Source organism: Gigantopelta aegis, chromosome 14, assembly GCF_016097555.1.
Source record: "Gigantopelta aegis isolate Gae_Host chromosome 14, Gae_host_genome, whole genome shotgun sequence".
In the NCBI taxonomy this organism is placed as follows: Eukaryota; Metazoa; Mollusca; class Gastropoda; order Neomphalida; family Peltospiridae; genus Gigantopelta; species Gigantopelta aegis.
Genome location: NC_054712.1, coordinates 59,457,243 through 59,476,551, shown reverse-complemented (window position 1 = coordinate 59,476,551; position 19,309 = coordinate 59,457,243).

Genomic DNA, 19,309 nt, shown 5'->3' with positions numbered 1-19,309 from the left:
TCAATACTTTCGACGCACCCCTCCCCACAGAATTCACCATTTAATTCTGCAAAAAAACGTCATCTCATGTTTAGCGGGAACCACAACAGCCTCTTTGGTAACAATAGGTACCAATATAACCTTTCCCTTACGATGCATTGGCACATTCCCCGACATAAGTTTAAGTTTATCTTTCTTCAAGTCCAACGTTGCCCCACACTTGGTAAGAAAGTCTGCACCTAAAATAACCTTATAGCCCAAGTCCTCTATGACAACCATGGGCACAACAAGTCGGTTATTCCCCAAGGTCAGACTAACTTCTACCATCCCCAAATGTTGCAATGAACTTTTCCCCAATCCCACCAAATCCAAATCTAATGGGACTGTAGAAAAACTTCCACCTACGGATTTTAAACACGTCTCGCTTATCATCGTGATAGCGGCCCCTGTGTCAATCATCATGTCTACCAAGCCACCATTCACCCGTCCTAATACAAAATATTTAGGACAAGAACGGGGTTGAAAATTGGACCCCGTTTTCAACACTTACTCTTTTGGGTCTTTCCACATACCTTGTCCAGACAGTTTTTTTTTTTTTTTAAAGTTTTGGACAAAATCTAACCATATGGTTTGTATCGCCGCAATTCCAACAAGACCTATTTCTCGTCTTTTCCTCGTTTATGAAGCCATCTTGTTTTTCATCTTTGCGCAATGCTTTAATTCTCTCATTTCACGAGTTAACTTCTGTATTTTATCTTTTAACTGATCGATTTCGTTATCGCTACCCGCAAGTGATTTAGAGGTCACGGAGGTCACAGAGACTTGTCTACTCTCTCTATCCGCCCTTTCGATCATTTCCCACTCGATCGCAAACGCTACGCATCGTTTACGGTTTTGAAATGTTTATGACGCATTTGCAAACGCAGAGGCTTTTGCCCTATCTTTTCAATGAACTCTGTAACACACAACTGTTCCATTTCTACTACACCCATACCCGGATAAGTCTGTTGTGCTAACCGTCGTAATTGATCCCAAAATCAATCTAATTTTCACCGGACTGAATCTGACAATGTCTAAACTCTACATTTGCTAAATGGCCACTCCCTTTCGGGTGAAATCTATCAATCAACGTTCGTGTTAATTCCTCAAAATTATCACTTTTATCGCCACCAATGTCAAAATATAATTTTCGTGCTCTTCCACGCAAACAACGCCTAACAATCTAGGTTTATTTTCAACATTCCAACCGTTTAAATCTCCATATAATTCAAACGTTTTCAACCAATCGGGCCAATCCTCCTGTTTTTCACCATTGAACGGTTCTGGCCTAAGGCCTGTACCCGGTTGAACCATCGCCACTGAACGCTCGTCTAAACCTCGTCCTAACGATACTTTACGATTACTCGTAATGGGCTTCTATAATACCCGTAACTGAATAAAACACGATTATCCAAATATCTCTCCTAACTGTATATCTATTAGATCTCTCTGTATCGGGCAGTCTAATACCCGAGTGGCCCGGCTCTAGGAGTGATCTGAGATAAGATCTGATATAAATATATATAAATATATATATATATATGTAGCACGTTTAGTTCACTAGAAAACACAACAAAACACAATACACTTTGGAATCTGTATTAACTCTAACGCTGACAAATGTACTTGCCGCAGTAGTTAATTAACAACAACAATATAATAACAACCAAGAGCTAATCACTTAATTAGTTAATCACTAGGTGTCTAGTTTACACAATATTCTAATCACTTCACCGTGATACAACACACACACGTATGATAATTGAGAAACGCTGCCAGGGGAACTTAATTAATAAAGGAATTACAACTCTATTCCTAACTGGTTAATTTTTAATTAACCCTTAAATACTCATTCAGTAACCTTGTAATACAGAATTAATACTGGTACCTATCACAACAAAGACAATAATCTACAGTTTACCTAGGTCCTCTAGGATGACCGGCTAAGCTTTATATTACCAAATACTCGTATAAAATATTAGACAGTGAAGCCTACAATTTACTTCGTCAGATTACCGGAAACACTGTCTAAATAATATTGGTATAATACAGTATTAACATATTTAAAGTCACATCAAGGTTATACAACAGAGCAGAAATATATATTTACCAGTCCAAACGGACAAACGGACAAACGTTCCCCGGTAGCCTTCAAATGTTTCTCCTCGATATCTCTAAAATCCTATCTATTTATTCAAAAATCTCAGAGAGAGCGAATATCGCCTGGGGGGCACAACGCGGTACCTCACCTATTATGTGATATTGCCACAACTCCCAGGACGGTATTTTTTTCTTAGATGGTCATTCCGCTAGCAATACCCCGATCGTAAACCGAACTACCGAAGGTATTACGTAACTACTGGCCATATGGCCTCCACAGCTGGTCTAAGTGTGTATTAGGGCGTACGGTCGTGCGGAGGTATTACGTAAACAAGCTGCACACGGCCCTCTAAAACAATTAACATCGCCACAGGCGAAAAGATAAGAGCATGTTCCGTCACAGGCGTACACGCATCCATTTCAAAGCATTGACTTGTTTTTTTTCGTGACTCGTATGACGGCCATTCTGCAGAACACCACGGTTGTTCGCGTTTAGTCTCTACATGTCCGAGCCTGTCCTAGCAGCAATGAAAGATTGACCGCCCCACTCTAAGAAGAAATAGGAAGCGGGGTCGGCCCCTACTACTCTTTTTCTAGACTTTACCTTGCTTTATAGTGATACCATCTCGTATTCTCCGGAGTCGGGCCCGTCCGCACCACTGTACCAACCCATGACGACTGGACTATACCCTAGTCTGATACTCTCACTCGTTCAGACGGATCCGGCTTCTCAAGATCTGTATTTCAGCACAGCACTACACCTTCAACGTCTATCGACTGTCAATCTAGGGGTTTTCTTGACGGGATGCAACCCATCTCGTGCCTTTAAGCTGTGCACCCAAACGGCTTTAACGAGGCCACTCGCGTGGACATATCGATCGGACTTTAAACTTTTAGATCTGCGTTCAAAATTTTATGTCGAAATTACTTCTTTTTTTTAAATATTATTAAATAGTCCGATCCTCTCTTCTTTCTCTTATTTAATTTTGGACTGTCCTTCTAAAATGCTCCAAATTATATAAATATTCGGCCGAGCAGTCAATTATTTTTTATTTTTGGCTTGTTACCTTTTTTTTTTTTTTTTTTTAATCTATTAACTTTTTTACTAATTGCTATTTTCAAAATTCTGCCCATTTTCACCCCCCTCCCCCCCCCCCCCCCCCTTCATCCCGAGTCCCGATCTTATCGGAGGTCGGACTCGGGATGGGCATGTTCGAAACCCTAGTGGTATATGGGCACGTTCGAAACCCTAGTGGTATATGGGCACGTTAAACTAGTCTGTAATGAGAGCGTATTTATGTCCAAATGTCCGTCTAGCTCTCTTACAGTCAGAGTACTCGGGCTAGGTAATGTCATGCTCTATTCTGTAATAACAGAATATAGCTCTACAGGGCCGTAGCTAGCAGGGGGAAAAAAATTCGGAAAGCATTATAGAAACTTAAAGAAAAGGAGTTTTAGACTATTAACTACTCGGTTGCCCTCCCCCCCAAAAAAAAAAAAAATCCTAGCTACGGTCCTGCTTTATGTCTTTATAGTCTTCTTGTATTAAATTTTAAGATTCAAATAGTCCGACATATTACCCAAACTCTGAACGATGAAAGGACAATTACCCCAAACGAAAATTTAATGTCAGATTATATCAAAATTAAAATAAAATTATACTCCCGATATTTACCGAATCACGCACACACGCACGCTTTCCATTCAGTTGTGTATTTTGTTGTCGAACATCGAAATGCCCCGGCAAGGGAGAATAATAAAAAAACACAAAAAAAAAAAAACACACCACAACTTGAGCTTAGCTCGGCAGCAGCCAAATGTGCGAAGCTGTCCAACGTTTATAGGTATGAATGCTTCAACTAAACTTAGTTTTGCCATTTGATATACATGTAGTTATTAGTGTGGACTTGCAGAGCGCGTGTTGGCCGTGACCTCGGGCTACGACCAGAAGACATTCGAGCTACTGTCCAGTCAGTACAAATGCATGACAACCACCCACATAATCCGTATCCAACAAATTGCATAGGCTAGAGTCCAAGATCATAAGGTGAAATCATTTTTGTCTGCGAAACTTGATAGAAAGTAAGTTGCCTTCGTGCCCCTCTTTTGAAGGAAATGTTTGCCTTGGTGCCCCTCCAACTTGCCGCAGTGCCTTAATGTGTGTTATTAAACCGAAGGCAACACTTGCCCCTACCCCCCCCCCCCCCCGTTATTCAAAATGGAACCGTTCATATATTACGTAAAGTTATTGTTAAAATTAGACACCGTCCCACCTCCCCCCTTTATTACACCGCGGTTGAAGAGATATCCATGTTATTTATTGTCTCTTCGCATGAAAATACGTCTTTTGAGGTGTCATGACCTCCGATCACGTAGATGTTATGCGAAAAGTATGCTCTTGGTGTTTCGATTCATATTTTTAAATCGGGAAAAATACTTGCTCTCAATAATTAATGTTAACAGCATAATTTAACAAAATATATATTTTAATAATTTAGTTTAGCCTTGAATATGTTTATAATATTGTTGGTGTAAACTGCATTGATAGATGTGTGGCGTAGGAATGCAAAGTTTCATTAAAAATAGCTAAATGACCCAGCCACAGCATGACGTCATTTTTGTTTATTGATGTGCGGTGTAATAAATGAAATACTATACTCGTTCCCGTGTGAGACCGTTTATATATTACAACTCGTGTGCTTTCGCTCGTGATGTACGAGTGAAAATAAACTCGTTGTAATATAAACGGTCTCATACGGGAACTCAGTTTAGTTTTCTCTATGTAACTTTCCGTAACGCTAGAACATACGCCCCCAAAATATTACGTAACGTTTGGACCACCTCCCATTCACAAATAAGTCGTGCGATGGGTGTAATGTGATTTTAACGTACTGTTTTGTAATTTAGGAAAGCGCAGATACCGATTTCAACTCGATTTATAATCCTTATTGAGTGTATACGTCTAGCTATAATTTACTAGGCCTGTGTTAAACATTGTCGCTATGACAGAGCGTTTATGAAAAATTTAAAAAAAAAAAAGAAGAAATAATATAAAAAAAACCCAGTGCGTTACATAACGCTGTTAAATACACCCATCCCCCTTTAACGCCACATAACGTTTGGACCTACACCCACCCACCCCTCAAGCGTTACGTAATATTTCAATGGCACCAATGTGCATTTTGATGGTGCGTGTTAAAATAGTATTGACTCCCACATCCCATCTAAAGCTAACTAGGCAGTTACCTACATCATCGCTTCGAAGTTACCTTCATGCCTAACTTTCTGATTTCATTATCAGCCGAATTACACAATTTATCCTTAGTGCATCGATTCAAAATATATTGATACAAAACCAACTGTCGATACGCCCTATTAAAATGTGAATGTAATGCTTAGAAATACGGATATTCATACTGATAAATACTCATCATGTGCGTCCTCAGCCATATTGGATGCGAGTGTCTAGTTACCCGCATGCGGTTATCCCCTGTGAATATAGCAGATGGTCCTCAGCCATATTGGATGCGAGTGTCTAGTTACCCGCATGCGGTTATCCCCTGTGAATATAACAGATGGTCCTCAGCCATATTGGATGCGAGTGTCTAGTTACCCGCATGCGGTTATCCCCTGTGAATATAGCAGATGGTCCTCAGCCATATTGGATGCGAGTGTCTAGTTACCCGCATGCGGTTATCCCCTGTGAATATAGCAGATGGTCCTCAGCCATATGTGAATATAGCAGATGGTCCTCAGCCATATTGGATGCGAGTATCTAGTTACCCGCATGCGGTTATCCCCTGTGAATATAGCAGATGAATCTAGCGAGCTAGCTGTGACCCACCCCGACTCAAGTGATTGTTTTGGTTTTCTTGCATAAAACTTTTTGAATTTTTGTCAAAGCTGCAATCTAGTCTCTCATTAATTATCATAATTTCACTTAAACATACAAACACACCTACAGTTTTAATGAATTGTGTGTGACAGTAACCAGTTGTAATAGATAGTAGAAATATGTTTGTAGTAAGTCCCACGGGGAACGCATATTTTCATACTATGGAATTTACTACACGTTAGTATTTACTTCTGAGCCGCTTGTTTTCTAAACACACAACAATAGTATAATTTTGTTATTTCTAAAACACTTTTATTTTTTATTTTTACGTCAAACCAAACTGAAATTATTTTTAAAAAATAAATAAATAAAATTTTAATTTTTTTTTAAAATTGCAGGAGAATGGGACGGACTGTATGTAATATTCCGATCAGGACAGTCCCCTTCTCCACGTGCTATATTATGTTTGGGGTTTTTTTCAGTGTATTTCAGAGGACGCATGACCCCTCCCCTAAAAACACCACTAGCCAGTCTAGACTTCCTCTATACAATTCCCTGCACACGCGCCTGTTTGACTAAATATTTTGTTTGCTGCAAATTAATTAGGTCTATAGCCTCTGGTAGAAACATACTTATTTGCCTTTGATTTGCATGTATAAAAATGTGTTGAGTGCGTCGTTAAATAAAACAATTCTTTCTTTCTTTCTTTGATTTGCATGTGCGCTAAGCGGCCCGTACATCTACTAAATTACTTCGGCGCGTTTACGCTCCAGTCGCTTGCAACAAAGGCCCTTTGTTACTACTGAATCGTGGAGTAGTCATCAACTTGTTCTTTTATTTTTTGACGTTAAAGGAAGGGACAATTAAGGCATTTGGCCTGGTATGCATAGTCAACGATATATAATGCACATTATTGCTTAATATCAACAAGTATAATCGCATAGTTAAAGGAGAGGACAATTAAGGCATTTGGCCTGGTATGCATATTTAACGATATATAATGCACATTATTGCTTAATATCGATACGTATAATCGTATAGTTAATTAATAAAACGGTTAAATGTGACGGCTATTATATATAACGGGCGCAGCCATTTTGTACCATCTCGGTGAGTACGCCCTCTATCGAGCTGGTGGTTACGTAATACTTAACGCGTAACGTCAGGAATGAGCCTTAGAATTAGAGAAACACAATCTACCTGGTTTTTGCGGGATGATAAATAGTCACACATCCCAGTAAGCCAGCAATAAGTATATCAATATATATATATTCTTTTTCAATACAAAATAAAATACCATTATCTCGCCTTCATGTAAAATTTTTGTTATTTGCCGTTGGACAAATCCCTTATACCCCTGTGGGCAGAGTCAAATTCTCTTATACCCCGTCTGTAATTTCCAACAGTTTCCAGCCACCCCAGTTAATGCTAAAGCAATAATTAGATTATAAATAACATTGATAATCAATCAAGTATACATAATTAATTTTATTTTTACTATAAAATACACTATTTCAATACTTTTAAAAGCTGCAATGTTGAACTGGGCCACCTAATTACGGTCGTGGTGTTATTGTATTAATGCGCGATTAGCAACAGTTGTTTGTTGTTGTTTGTTTTTTTTTGTTTTTTTACTACATACATTTCTGGTTTTTTATTAACATCTGTTTCAGACAATTTCGTACTACAAGCATTTGAAGTTAAAAACTCGTTTATCGATGGAACTATTTTTCGTCACTGGCAAGTGGTTTCGTTTGCGTCCGCGTGGTACGGCTCCGTTAATAAATTGTTAACAATTATTGTCTGGCGTTATTTTGATTATTTGGCTATAGGCCTATGGTTTAACATGTCAGCAAGATAAATTCGTTGTAGAAGCATCTCTCGGGGTATATGGCTTTTTATGTACCCTCTGTGTGCTCTTTTACCCCCTCGCCTTCGGCTCGGGGTAAAAGAATACACAGAGGGTACATAAAAAGCCATAGGCCTATACCCCTCATGATGCTTCTACAACTTATATTGTCAAAGTGGCTACACAACAATTCGAAACAATTAACAATGTTTTGCCCATGCATTAACATACGTACTGAAATGACACACGGAGTGTTTTCTTAGTTAATTGGTCTATGCTGTTAGTTGCTACTACCTGTGATTCCTGATTGGCAGGTGTGTATTTGATTGGTAACCAGACGAGCCAATTAATTGACGCTGTCTAGACACAAAAATACATACCGGTATTGTGGAATATTACCTGTCGCCCCTAAAATTGTAATGGACATGGTTTATTACTGTAAATAGTTCTGTAAAACTATTGATTAAGTAGACTATTCCATCTAAAACCACAGAACTGACCAATTACGTAGTCCCAAAGAAAAGAAAATTATCACTTGGGTATCGTGTGTTGTCGTTTTTGCTCCAACGTAGCATATCAATAGGCCTACTAGTGTACATTTTTCCTTTGGATTATTTAACAGAGAAAAATACTATAACCCCATTTTGTTCCGTTAATGCAACTTGAAATATATTTAGTTAAATAGTTTATTATATTATTACGTCATTTATGCTGTTTTACAAGTAAGGTTGATCAAAGAGAAGCGCCTTGTCGAAAATTACTGTTTTTGTTTACACTGTACATACAGGAGATGGTCAGGAGCTGACGTCACTTCGCCCCAAGCTATCCCACCGGACGTCACAAAAACGAAACAAAATGGCTGCCCCCAGTTAGCAGGAATAATCATGGGTTTTTATTAACTCTAAAATTACGCGATTTTTCATTTGATAAAGTGTCGGTATGTGTTGGTGGTCCGGGTATGCATCTTTCCAACACATAAGTCTCTTGTTTGAGTTGACCATACCTTTAATTAATAAAACGGTTAAATGTGACGGCTATTATGTGCCATCCAAGTGAATACGTCCGGCCTGTGACGAGCTGGTGGTTACGTAATACCTACCGTGTCACGTCAGCAGGGCACAATATTTCACGCGAACCGCCGTTCTGTTCTCGTGTCGGTTACGCAAAATTAAATTTACGCGAACCGCAAATTGGTTACGTCATGACCTGTAAACGTTCACCCCTGCGCATGCTGTAACCTCACCGTGGTGCAGGGGTGTAATATTCTCTTTAAGAATGGCCAATACAGCACAAATTGAAATTTTGAGTAAAAGTCAGTATCTGTCTGTGATATTTGTATTTTTGCACAGTTCTTTACACTGTTTTTATTTAATCTTGAATTTTTATATTGATGTTGATCATCACCTTATTTGTTTGCATTACCATAGTTTGACACCCAATAGCCGATGTATTTTTCGTGCTGGGGTGTCGTTAAACATGCATTCATTCATTCATGTAAACGTTCAGAAATTAAAACTTGCAAACTTCACGATTACAGGAAGTATATTCACGCAGACATACTCCTAGTATTCCGACAAATGTTTTAGACTGATTTTTAAATACTTGATGCGAAGCAAACCAGTAAACAACGTTATATTGCAACAGTTGTAACTTGCGACCAATCTAAACTTTTACAAAAGTTTTAAAGAAATGTGCCCGGACTGCTTGGGACGGCTAAATTATCTGCTGCTATTTTATCGCTAAAGGAATATATGTAGACATAATATTGGATTGGCAATAATTTTGCATATGTTAAAAACAGTTTTAACGAAAACAGGAATCCAAGTGTCACAAAAAATGATAAAATACTAACATCGCATGAGCTTTAAAAAAACAAACATTTAGAACATCACTGTAGTATAGAAGTACCATCGATAAAGTGAAAGTAGCATAGCCACTACAAAACGAAAAAAAAAGAAGGAATCCCTCCAAATGATTATGTATCTATTTCAAATGCGTAGCGCCCATTACACACAGTACGCATGTGCGTAGGCCTAATGCAAAAACATAATCCGGGAATAGGTCGAGGCTGTATGTAATTGTTCTATAAAATATCCTCTTAAAATTGACTCGAAAAAAGATAGAAAAAAAAAATGCCTCCAAAAAAAAAAAAAAAAAAAAAGAAAAAAAAAAGGCTCAGAATGCATCTACAGCGGTTCTGAGTTTCAAAATTTTTACAGGGGGAGGCCTCCCGAATCCCCCGGCTCGGGCACGCCTTTGGCGTGCGTAATGCTAAAAAAAAAAAATGCCTGGTTACGCCCCTGTATTTTGTTTCAATACTGGGGCTGATATTCAGTTCTTTTATAATAAACTTTAGCCAGCATGAAAGGGACACACCCAAGTTACGGCTAGTTGTTAACCATTACGGCGTTGTTTTTCGCTATTAAACCCATTTTTTCACAAATAAAATTGCACTTTACTTACCGTTTATTATTTAGAATATACATTTCCATTCACCTGAAGTGTTTTTTGGTAATCCTGGTAATCCTGGTGTTTGTAATACCACAAAATGCATTTTTCGTATTTCTGAAAAACGGAGGCGCGTTTGAGAAAAAACCGTTGAGCAGACAATGTCTAATCTATTTTTAGACGGGATATTTCCATTTCAATGTCACAGACGTTGGTATACCACGTGACCGTTATCATTTTGGTTCTGTTTGTTTTCTCGTGCACGGTTCGCGCAATCAACATCCGATTTGTTGTTGTTCATTTGTGAGATTTTTCTTCACAAGTTCGTGAACATTTTCAGTAACAATAAAGTTCAGACAAGTAAGTATCTCAATACAAAACGTTACAAACCCTTAAAACCAATAATTTTGCTATGTCCTACGATATCTGGAGAGGGGATACAACCAGGACAGAACAGTTGGAACATGTCCAGGAGAGGTGAAAAGAACGCACCCCAAGTCTGTGAAATTTGTCGTGACGTAGACATTGTTGTGCTTCGAGCGACATCTACCGGTGACATCAGAATACAAATTTTCAAAATTATTTCAAGCAATTGGGACATGGGGATTCCCATGGTATTTATCGATATAAAACCTGCTTTTTCACTCCATTTGATAAAAACGTGATCTAAGTGTGTTACAGGTTTGTAGATTAACCAAATTATAATTTATTTTCGCTGGATGGAACTAGGGTGTGCGGCTTTAAAGACATATTTTTTTGGTAAAATGTTTTCTTTCGTATTTGTTTTAACTTTATGTTTGAGCTAAAAACTATGTATTTATATATAATTTCAACGTAATTTTGAGGTAACCAATCGGGTAACCCACGGGTTACGCAAATATAATTCACGTAACCGAACAGTTGGTTATCTAGGTAAAAACCACGTGAACCGACTTCCGGTTACCTCAGATTTCGAAATATTGTCCCCTGTGTCAGGAATTAGTCTTCGAACTGAAGAAACAAAACATACCTGATTTTTGCGGATGCATTGCAATGTTCTGTAATACCACCCATCCCAGTAAGCCAGCAACAAGTATATATTATTTTTCAATACAAAATAAACCACCATTGTCAAAGTGTTGAAATAACTGTATTATGTTTTGTACATAAATTAACCAACGTACTGAAATAATAATCGGAGTGCTTTCTTGGTTAATTGGTCTTTTCTTTCTGTGGCCTGTACCTGTGGTTCCTGATTGGCAGGTGTATATTTAGACGGTCCCCAGACACACTAAAAAGATGTACCTCTTTTATTAAGATCACACGGTATTGTGTGATAACTGCGCGGAAACCCCTCAAATCGTAATGGACATTATCAGCCGTCCTGCTTTCTTACGGGTCATTCAAATATTACGTAACGCTCGAGTGGTGGGTGGGTGTAGGTCCAAACGTTATGTAGCGTTATATGGGGTGGGTGGGTATATTCAACAGCGTTACGTAACGCTTTTAAAAATATGTATTACAAAAAAAAAAAAAAAAAAAAAAAAATATCATAACCGCTCTATCACGGCGACAATGTTTAACGTATGCAGTTACAGCTAGGCATACATGTATACAAATCGAGTTGAAATGCGTATCTGCGCTTTCCCAAATGCCAAAATAGTACGTTAAAATTATATTACACCCACCACAGGACTTATTTGTGAAGGGGAGTGGGGCTGTCGAAGCGTTACGTAATATTTTAGCGGGCGTGTCGTCTAGTCGTCTAATCCAAAAGATTACTGGAAAATATTAAATTCTAATAAAAATACCAATGAGAACAAGAACAATATTGATATCAATACATTGTATAATTATTTTAAGAAACTGAATTCTAATGACGGTGTCAACGAAGAATGTAGACTTGATAATATTATGCCAAATATGGATTATACAAATAATGAACTTAACAGGCCTGTCACAGGTGAAGAAATAAAATGTTGCATAATGAAAATGAAAAACAACAAATCATCTGGGAATGACCTGATCATCAATGAATACATCATTTCAACGTGTGATATTTTGTTACCATTTTATGTTACATTGTTTAACATCATATTTGATACTGGAATAATTCCTACTGCTTGACTGGAAGGAAATATAATCGCTATATATAAGCAAAAAGGTGATCAGCTTGATCCGAGAAATTACCGACCTATTACATTGCTAAGTTGTTTCGGAAAATTATTTACATCTGTAATTAATAATAGACTTACGGTATTCTCTGATCAAGTTGAATTACTACAAAAAAGTCAGTTTGGTTTCCGACACGGTTACTCTACAACTGATACTATTTTTGTATTATATACATTATTAGAATTACTAAAAGGAACAAAGAAAAATATGTACTGTGCTTTTATTGACTTTGAAAAAGCATTTGACTCTGTATGGCGTATTGGTTTATGGCAAAAATGATTAAGTTGTGATATTAATGGAAAATGTTTCAGAATAATATTTAATATGTATGACGGTATCAAATCTAGAATTGTACACAATGGCTGTAAATCTGAATATTTTCCATGTAATATTGGTGTACGACAAGGAGACAATTTGTCACCTTTTTTATTTTCATTATATTTAAATGATTTAGAAACATTTTTAGCTACCAAAAATAGCAAAGGTATCGAATTAGTAACAAACCCACTTGAGAAAGATCTTAATGTATATATTAAGTTATTTGTGTTACTATATGCTGATGACACTGTACTACTAGCTCAAACAGCAGATGACCTACAACATCAACTAGATTGTTTTCAAGTATACTGTGAAACATGGAAACTTAAAGTTAATGCAGCCAAGACTAAAATTTAGATTTTTTCAAGAAGTAACTCAAAAACAAAAAAGAATAAATTTACATATAATAATAAAAACTTAGAAATCTTAACTGAAGTTAAATACCTTGGGCTTGTGTTGAGTAAATCTGGGTCATTCACAAATGCTAAGAAAAATCTAATCAATCGAGCCTCAAAGTCTATGTTTGCTGTATTACAAAAATGCAGACAGTTCATTTGTCAATCGATTGTCAATTAGACCTGTTCGACAGGATTGTAAAACCTATATTATTATATGGATGTGAAATATGGGGCTTCAGTAATTTAGATATCATTGAACGATTACACCTCAAGTTCTGCAAATATATATTATGTGTTAACAAGTCGACTCCAAGCTTTATCATTTATGGTGAATTAGGTAGATACCCACTGTCTATAAGTGTTAAAGTTAGAATGATTACATACTGGGCAAATGTTGTTAATAGTAGAAAATCTAAATTGTCTGGTATATTATACATGTTGGCATCATATAACCATAACGTTAATGCTATACCATGTACTTGGCTATCCTTTATAAAACGTATATTAGATGAATGTGGTTTATGTAATATATATTCATGTACACAGGTGGATGTTTTGTGGTTAAAACATGCAGTTAAACGAATACTATGTGACCAGTACTAACAAAAATGGAATAGTGATAAATTTGACTCATCGAAAGGTATTAACTACAGAATGTTCAAGCATGAATTTAAATTAGAAAATTATTTGTTGAAACTCTCAACAAAAAATGCTAGAATTCTTTGTAAATTTAGAACTGGAAATGTCAGACTTCCTATTGAAACCGGTAGATGGTTTAATATTGAGAGAGAAAACAGAATATGTCACTTGTGCAACACTGATGTTGCTGATGAGTTTCACTATATTTTTAAATGTACGTCTTTATCTACTGATCGAAATGTGTATATACCTAGTTACTATACCAATAGAGCAAGTGCAATTACCTTTTACCAGTTATTTTCTACAACTAAAAAATCACTTTTGTGTAAACTATGTAAATATTTGCAAATTGTCATTGAGAGGGTCAGTCTTCCGGGTTAATATTACTTAAATAGTATGTCCATTACCACTACAGAAAACACTTTGTAACTTATTTTGTTTATATTTTCTCCATACTGCACTCGGTGCAGTTTATGAGAATAAAATTCTTGTCTTGTCTTGTCTAGCGTTACAGGTGGGAACAGAACAGAACTTTATTCCACTCAGGCCGCTATTCAGCGGCATATGAGGTACATTAACAATAATTATATGACAGTGACAAGATGGGGTTTACAGGAGAAAATTTACATGTACAATATCAAAACAAAAATTTCTAATAATAATAATAATACAAAATGAAATATATTTATAATAGTAATAATCTATCTATCTATCTATCTATCTATATATATATATATATATATATATATATATATATATATATATATATATATATATATATATATATATATATATATATATATAGACATACACACATATTGTCACAAGTCAAGGGTAATCAGAGCAGAATGTGATTTGAAAGTAATTATTTGTAGCTTTACTATACTATGTTTATTAGTACACATGTGGTATTTTTAGTTGTACATATGAAGTTTATAGTATAATACTTATTATCAATTATACGGTAATACGGGTTGTACAGTTGGGAGAAATGGAATAGATTAGTCATAGCTTGGATCGTGAAACTAAAGGTTTCTTGGTATGGGATTAATTAGGCAAGGTAGGAATTTGTATTGTTATAGCTTGTAGCTGGAGTGAGTGGATGGTAACTGAAAAGCTGACTGTGTGAATAAAAGAGATGACTTAGTTATTGTTTGGGGCAGTGTGATTTATTTTTGAGAGAGAATAGTGAACAAGAGTTGTGCAAGTTGGACAGAAGTTTGTGAAAGACTTTGGTGTTTATAGTTCGGGTTAATGCTTAACCGTAAGTAATTAAATACTTGATATTTAGTATGTATTGTTATTTTGTGATGGTTATAAAACATAATTGTATTATGTTAAAGTGTAGTAGTATGGTAATGACATTAATTTTATAAAGATGTGGATAATGAATATTTAGTATAACTTGTATAATGTGGACATTGAGTAAAGAGATGAAGTTGATTGGTATATAAAGTGTATGGAATAATAAGGTGTTACATCATTGTAATTAAGTGTATCTTGGTTACAGCACTGTAAGAGGTATCTGTTCTAGATGGTACAGAAGTAGTGTCTACTGAGAGATGTAGAGATGGCTTGCTTGTGTGGAGATGTATCCAGCGTTATAGAGATGGCTTGCCTGGATAAAGATGTGGCTGAGAGTTGAGCTTGTGGAGGTGTGGTGATTCGTGGAGGAGTGGTACACAAGATAGTGTAGTGTGGTGGTAATGTGGAAATGAAGTTCCATGTGTGGGCTATTTATTAGCCATGTTCGGGTAACATAAAAACAACGGATTGTTGTTTTGTAATTTTATTATTATACTGTGCAAGTATAATAATGGAGGTGTGGTGAATGCGGAAGGTGAAGAGAAGGATGAGTTGTGCAATTAGTTTATAATTGTATTAGTTAACAACGTGCTCATGTATGTGTTGAAACATTAGCAGTGATAGTTTATAATGGAAGAAAGTAGTATGTGCAATACTGCTTAATTAGTTAATATAAATAAGTGACTTTGGGTGTTATAAAAGAACTGTTTTAATGAAGATATATGAAGTCATAAGTAGACACTGATATCTTATTTTGAATACGTAATATTTTAAATATTACGTGGTGCTATATGTGTGATGTGATATATACTTAATACATTGAGTAGTATTTGTGTGTAATTAATATTGAGTAGTGTGGTGATCATCTGTACTAAGATGGTGACTGGTGAAATTAGTTAAATGTGTGATGGAGAGAAAGGTTTGGGTGTGAGGGGTTGTGTTAGTGTGCATTGATGTATAATGAATAGGCCTATGGTTTGAGTAATGATTGAAATGTGTGAGTGTATATGATTATTATTTGCTGATGTAAATAAATGTAGCAAACTTATATTGGTTTTATGTGTTTCTTTTAGTTATCTAATCACATGTGACACATATACATATATATACATATACATATATATACATATACATATATACACATACACATACATACACATACACATACACATACATACATACATATATATATCCATACATATGCAAACATGAATAGTAGTAGTCGGAATAAGACAGCATACGCCATTACCACTACAGAAAACACTTTGAAACTTATTTTGTTTATATTTTCTCCATACTGCACTCGGTGCAGTTTATGAGAATAAAATTCTTGTCTTGTCTTGTCTTGTCTTGTCTTGTCTAGCGTTACAGGTGGGAAGGAGGTTGTCTAATTTGGACAAAAATAGTGTTACGTAATATTTGAACGGCTCCTTACTGTAAGTGATTCTGTAAAACCCTTGATTAAGTAGACTTTCCCATCTAAAATCACAAAACTGACCAATTACGTAGTCCCAAAGAAAAGAAAATTATCACTTGTGTATCGTGAATGGTCGTTTTTGCTCGAACGTACCCTACCAATTTTCGGAACCGGCGTGACGTGACACGGCCTAGTTACCCATCATCCGGGTCTTTGGGGGTGAAGCAAAGCCTGAGTGATTACTGTTTTACATAGAATAAAGTTTTCATATTAACCTTTTGCATGATTTGCATATTGTCATTTATTTTCTGTAGCCAACACATAGTTGCAGCATGTCTTATGAGTATTATAGCAGCCATGCCCCCCCCCCCCCCCCCCCAATTCCGGGAAATTTTTACCTTTTCGCTTATTAATAACATTAAAAAGGTTCCTGTGTCATATCCCACTACACAGGTGCCCCCCTCCCCCGTACAAAATCCTGCCTACGCCACTGAGCGAAGCGCCTTGTAAATTAGAGCGTTTGTTTACACTGTGCATAGAGGAGTTGGACGGAGCTGACGTCACTTCGCCCCAAGCTATACCACCGGACGTCACAAAAACGAAACAAAATGGCGGCCACAGTTAGCAGGAATAATCATGGTTTTTTATTAACTCTAAAATTACGCGTTTTTCATTTCTTAAAGTGTCAGTATGTGTTGGTGGTTCGGGTATGCATCTTTCCAACACATAAGGCTCTTGTTTAAGTTGACTCTCTCTTTAATAAAGTTTCCTATTTTTCTTCTTTTTTTGGCAGATTATGTGCAATCTCTTTCGTTTACAGAAAAGAAAATGTACAATATGTTTTTGCTCAACAGAAATACTTATGACCACGTCATGGGGAGACCAAGAAAAGTGGGTTCATTGATGATTGACTCGTTAAAACGGTATCTTAATAAATTTTTGATATTTGCAATTAATATGCATGTACATGTGTTTGTGTATATATTACTGTGTACGAACGGAAGTGTACATTAATTTGACTAAATGACTAGCTGCGAATGTCTGTACCGCTAGCCGCATTATTAACTACGACCTATGCAGTAGTTAATAATGAAACTAACGATAGAGAAATTCACTTCCTCGCCTAACGATAAAGTTTCTACTGCCTGACTCGGTGAAAAAAATACAGTTTCGGGAGCAAACATGCACATAGGCCTATTGTTTAGTGAAATAAACACAGGTAACAAATCGTACATATATGTATGTTCCGATATGTTTGCGTATTTTCACCAATAATGCATTTATTTGTATCGTCAGTATTAAATTAAATGTAATATACGTCATAATGTACGATTTGTTACCTGTGTTTATTCCACTAATATATATATATATATATATATATATATATATATATATATATATATATATACACACACACACACACACACACACACAATCAAACCTGTATATAACGGCCACCCGAGGGACCTGACAAAAGTGGCCGTTATAGACAGGTGACACTTATATACAGGTTCAAAATTAGAACCCATATATTAAAACATATCACAACTGTCGCATTTTAAAACTATTCCCACACTAGCTTGTTTATGTCATCATTACCGGTTGCTTTCTTCTGCCTTTTTCTTTCGGCTGTGAAAATCGGCCAGAACATCAGCTTTCCTTTTTAAAATAGAATTAATCTGAGAACGTCCTACACCAAAATGATCGGCGATCTTTCGCGCACTTAAATTGCCTTTCTCAGATTTGTTAATAACGTCGATTCTCTGTTCTAACGTTAAAGCAGTATGATTTTTCGGTGGCATTTTCCATGCAAACGTATTCGTGTCAAGCTGGACAGACGTGTTCCGAGTTGCTCTGCTCAAAAATGACTATTTTGTTTTGTTTTATGAGGTTTGGTGATTCTAGTTCGAAAGAGTGATATCGCAGTATTGTCTTTGTGTTTTGGAATCACTGTAACTGGAATGAGTGAGCAAAATTCGACGAAGCCGAAGAAAAAGAAACAGAAAAAGAACGGTACAACACCCGAATCATCCGCCATTGTGATGAACACGAGCAACATATCGCAGCACACGCCTTGCACGAACGCAGCTCGGTCTAGTCAGCAACAAGGTAACATGGTTCAGGTCCCCGGACAGAGTTTACCTATTTATAATGTGCCACCAGAAGGTGTACAGAACTCTGGCGCAACCGGTATGTACATTTATCCGCCTCAGTTTTCAAGTAGCCCTCAAATTCACCAGAGAACATACGCAAATGATCAGACAGGGGGCCCAGTTTGGGTTGATGAACTTTTGAAAAGATTTGAATTTCAAGTAAATAAATTGGGAACAATAACAAATGATATCTCAGCTATCCGCGCACATCTTACGCAACTTGACAGTAGAATTGAATCGATGGAAGCTGTAGTTAAAACAGTTGCCGATTTGGATGAGGGTGTTAAATTTATGAATATTTCCTTTGAAGAATGGAAGAAAGAAAAAGGAAGAATGGAAACACAAGTTAAAGAATTACAGGTGAAAATTGACCAGGGTGTACTTGGTGAAATTGAAAAACTCAGAGATGAACAGCAGAAAATGAATGAATCTTTGATTGATTCAAAAATAAAATCAATGGAAATGAATCTTTTATTTATGAATATTCCCGAGGCTACAACTAAGGATAACGCAGAGGATGTTGAGAAAATATTACACAGTTTCATCGAGACAGAACTGGGCATGACGGATATTCAGCTAGAAAGGGTGCACAGATTGGGAAAACTACAGCCACATTATACAAGACCACGCCCTATTATAGCTCGATTTTCTAGTATGAGACAACGTGAAGATGTC